Consider the following 4,860-nt stretch of genomic DNA (forward strand, 5'->3'; position numbering starts at 1 on the left):
ATGGGTTTTAATCCCATGTCGATTGTGACACGGGACGGTGAAGACACCGCTACCAGAGGTTTTTTTTTTTTTTTTTTTTTTTTTTTTTTTTTTTTTTTTAACTAATTACTTTATATTAATAATATGTTTTTAATTAATTTTTTAAATTAAAAAAAATGACCGGTTACTTAGAGGTAACCTGTTAGATAACTTAATTGCATACAAATGAGAAGTTAAATTGCCTAATTGGAGCTTTTCTATATTTAGGGGGCTAATTGCACTTTTATCTATAGTTGAAGGGCCTATTTGACCCTTATCCCTAATATATATAAACTTCAGCTTTTTGAACACTAGTTCATTCAATTCGAAAGCATATCTTTCAAAATTCACATCTTTCAGTTTGAAAATCTCCTGGTTGGGTAACTTAGAGAAAGTGGTCACAGATTTGGGCACCAAATAACACATTGTGATGCTCAGTTTTTGAAGGTTTGGTGGGAAAGCATTCCAGCATGGGGAATTCTTTACCAAGATTGAGCAAAACTTTAGTGTTTCTAGTCGTTTCAAGTAGAGAAGATTGGTGAGGCAACCATTCAAATGCGGTCTAATCCCCTGCTCTTGATTTAACACCCATTTTGTTACTCCTACTCCTGCACCACACCCAGTAATGCCCAATTTTTTAAGATTGGAGATACTAATGAAAACTTCTCTTGTACAACTGCTGAGGTGTATAAAGCAAAGTGTTTCCAGATTTAACAAAACCTTAGTAATTGTCATAGGAGGATTAGTCCACAAACTGGAATTCTTAAGATGCAGATGCCTCAACTGTTCCATTTCCCACATTTCTGTTGGCAAGATCAGAACTCCTGATGTTTCAAGGACTAATTAAGGTTTGTAGATTCACAAGTTTGGACACTGGAAGAGGAAAGTCGCCTTTATAGTTAAGGGCTAGATACTTCATATGAAGCAGCTGTGTTATCTCTACTGTGTTTCCAACTAAGGCAAATAGTGTCAATCTTTGAGCTAATAATATCCACACCAGAAGTGAAGCTAATTAGTTGCTCATTATAGGCATATGCACTATAAATGGTGGAATGCTATTTCTTAACCTGCATAAACTTCTCCTTTTCGCTTTCTTGCAAACTCAATTCGCGCACCAGATCATGAATAACACACGTCTTAGTGGTTCCACCATTCGCACACAAGAGTTGAAGTCGCAGAAGGCGGAAGCGGTTTCCGTTCCCAATTATAATAATAAGGTGAGAGCTAGTGGCGGTGGAGGGGAGTGAGTATAACGGGAAAATTGTGTTGCAGCCACGGATGTTTTTACTTTGAGATCGTTTGGGTCTGATTCCTGCGGAGTCATCAAGACCAAGACCGATTCTGTGGCCACCGGAGACGACGACGACGAGGTCTCCCCGTTTTTCGCAATGCTGTCGGATTACATAGAGAGCTCCAAGAAAAGTCAGGATTTTGAGATCATTTCTGGCCATCTCGCCATGGTAAGTAAATAACCTTCTTTTCACAAGGTGATAGCAGGTATATATCTAGGTTTGGTGAGCAGGAATTAAGTGAGCTGCTAAGTATGTATGTATATTTGATGCATATATAGTGTGTCATGCATGCACATACAGATAGTGTTTGCAGTGACGGTGACGACATCGGTTGTGATCGGAACGAAATTCATTATTTTGGAAGATGGAGTTATGGGGATCGCTGAAGCCGCGGGAGTTTGCTTAGGAGTCGTGACTTGTGCCGCCTGCCTGGTTTTTCAGCGCCGGTAGCAGAGTCGCTCATTGCAGTTGCCACTTTCTTCCATGAAGGTGAAATGACAACTTTACCCCTCAAACTAACATCCACTTAATCTTCATTTGACGGAAGGACTAACATGGGAAAGATTTCAAAAGTCAAGTGTCTAAATTGTTTAAATTAAAAGTCAAGGACCAATTGTGGAAAATCAACATAGTCAGATGACCATTACATGAATTAACTCTAAAATAAAATTAAAATTTAAGTGGGTATTTTTTATTTTTCAAAAAGAAAAAGTGGGTATTTATTAATATAGTTATCTAATCTAAACTATATAGTTTGGGAAATAATTAATGCTACAATTAATGTTACTTCCCAAACCATATAGTTAAGATTAATTTTACAATTAATTACCAACATTATTATTAGGGAAAATGACACTTTTTCCCCCTAAATTATATACTTATAGTACTTTTTCCCCCTCAATTATTTAAGTGACTTTTTTTCCCCCTTAAATGTTAAATGAACATATTTACCCTTAAAATAAATATTTAAAGTAAATATTTCATTTATTTTTATTCTCCAACAAATTATTACTATAATTTGGTTTAAACCAAACAGATACTATAGCAACCAAACCAAAATATTTCAATTACAATTTATAATCAAAACGCGATATTTAGAGTTTATTAAAATCGCGGACCAGAATGGCCGGTTCATGTTCCGGACTGAAAAAATAAAATACATTTATTGTTGAATTTAGATTATTTTAAAATAAAAAATAAAATTTTAAAATAAAGATGGTTCAAAATCGCGAACTGGATCCGGAATCGCCGGTTCACGGTTCATGATCCAGTTTTTTTTATTCTTAAATTTAATAAATTGAAATCCAAATATTGGGTTCTAGATCTGAATCATAACTGAAAACTTTTAATTCGATTGCTATAGTGTCTGGTTCAGTTTGAACCGAACCGTGGTAATCGCTACATATACGCAATAATTTGTTGGAGAAGTAAAATAAATAAAATGTTTACTTTAAGGGTAGAAATGTCAATTTAATATATTAGGGGGAAAAACCACCACTTTTAAAATAATTGAGGGGGCTAATGTGCTTACATAAATAATTGAGGGGAAAAAAGTGCTATAAGTATATAACTTAGGGGGAAAAAGTGCAATTTTCCCTTATTATTATTACTAGCTATAAATATAAAATAGTCACAACATCCTTTACTAAAAAAAAAAAAAAGCATAACATTTGAAAAATAAAATAACTATTTTTTTCTCGTCCATAACAAAGGATTACATTTATTGAATTAATGGAGTTATTAAATGTTATGATATTAGGATTAAGGATTCCGATTCCCGATTAATAAAAAATATGAAACGATGCAATATCAATTAAATCTCTGATTTACAATGAAAGTTTATTTGATATGCTTTTGTTATTTAGGGTGCTTCTTAGGATTACAATATTAATTAAATTTTCAATGAAAACTTATTCAATATCTGAAACAGTGCAATTAATTCAAGCCTCTACATATAATTTTTCTCCCTCTCAAATGCTTCAAAGAAATGGCAGAAGCGAGAAGGGATGAAGAAAGCAAATGCTGCGGGTCGTGGGTCAATTATTGGACTTCAGAATAAAAAAAAAATCATTTGAGCCATAAATAAAAATTTAAATATATATAAATGTATATATCGTATGGGTCTTTAATGTTTTTCTGGACTTATAAAAGAAAAAAAAAATACATTTGAATTATCTCCACAAAAAGTAGTCTTGGACTTATAGAATGACATTTGGGTTTATGGAATGACATGTGCATAAAGAATATATTATATAATTATATAAAAAAAAAATGTGTTCAATTAGAGTTTAAATTTACTCATACAAAATTTGAAATTTGCTTTCTAATTGTAATTATCTTAGTTATTATTCGTATTGTGAAAATTATAATATAGATGAAATACAATTAAGAATAAATCAATGTAATTATGTAAATTCTCTCTATAAGTTTATTTGAATATGTACATAATTAGAGATTATATTAACCATACAAAATTTTAATTTTAATTGTAATTTTGTATTCTATAAAAATAATAAATACTTGACCAATGGAAGCTCAAAAATATTATTATATTAAACAATTTAAAATATTTTTATTTTTCTATTTTTTATTTATATTTATAATAACATAATTTTTTCCTCGTGCATCGGGCAGGTGATAATTATTAAATAACAAAAACTTTATATATGAATAAACCTCATATAGGGTATATTTTTATAACATATTTTCCGTGCATCGCACGAGACAAATACTAGTTTAATTAACAAGAATTTCAAACATTTTTTTAATTAAGTCAAATGAGAGACGAAAATAAAAGTGTTAAAAAAAAGAGACGAAAATAAAATTTGAGATATCTAACTTTTTAAAAATATAATTAATTATGCTTTCAAAAATATATATAATTAATTATCTGAACAAGTCAAATGTATACAATTAAATAAAAAAGACATGTACTCTACTATAGATAAAAAAAAAATTTGATGCAATGATATTGAAATTTTATTTCTTATTGGAGCCTTAATGGAGGCATTATTGGCTCTTTGTGCTTTGAGAAAGTAGTTATTAATAGATACTACATTGTAATAGAGTCAGTAACATTTAAAAAAATAAAAAAGACAGGTACTCTACTACTCAGTTAAAAATTTGATGCAATGATATTAAAATATTATTTCTTATTTATGTTTTAAAATAAAAACAAATATAAAAATAGAAGAACGCATTAGGAATAAAGTTCAAACAGGTCATCGAACTGCACACGATAATACAATTAAGTCACTGAACTTAAAAACCTACCATTAGTTTTGGCATGGAGAAAATTGGCATGTCAGGTTGATTAGGGCCATCAGAGTTTTGGCAGAAGTAGATGACCATATTACCCTTATTATTAAACAAAAGTAAGTCAATTAACATTTTCCAGTGACCCGGAGTGACAAAAATTAGATAGTCAAAAGTACTAATTAACAAACAAGACCCCAACTGTAGTCGATTATATGACCAAAACTGAAATTTTCTCAAATAATAACATACTTAATTATGTCTAAATGCCATTACATACTTCAGCCTACCATGC

The 4,860-nt window shown here is 30.7% G+C and overlaps 1 pseudogene; it reads left to right on the top strand.

The window, feature by feature from the left end:
• Positions 1-1,760, top strand: LOC109186222 (annotated as a pseudogene).
• Positions 1,761-4,860: the final 3,100 nt, after the last annotated feature.

This window comes from Ipomoea nil, unplaced genomic scaffold, assembly GCF_001879475.1.
Source record: "Ipomoea nil cultivar Tokyo-kokei standard unplaced genomic scaffold, Asagao_1.1 scaffold1407, whole genome shotgun sequence".
In the NCBI taxonomy this organism is placed as follows: domain Eukaryota; kingdom Viridiplantae; phylum Streptophyta; class Magnoliopsida; order Solanales; family Convolvulaceae; genus Ipomoea; species Ipomoea nil.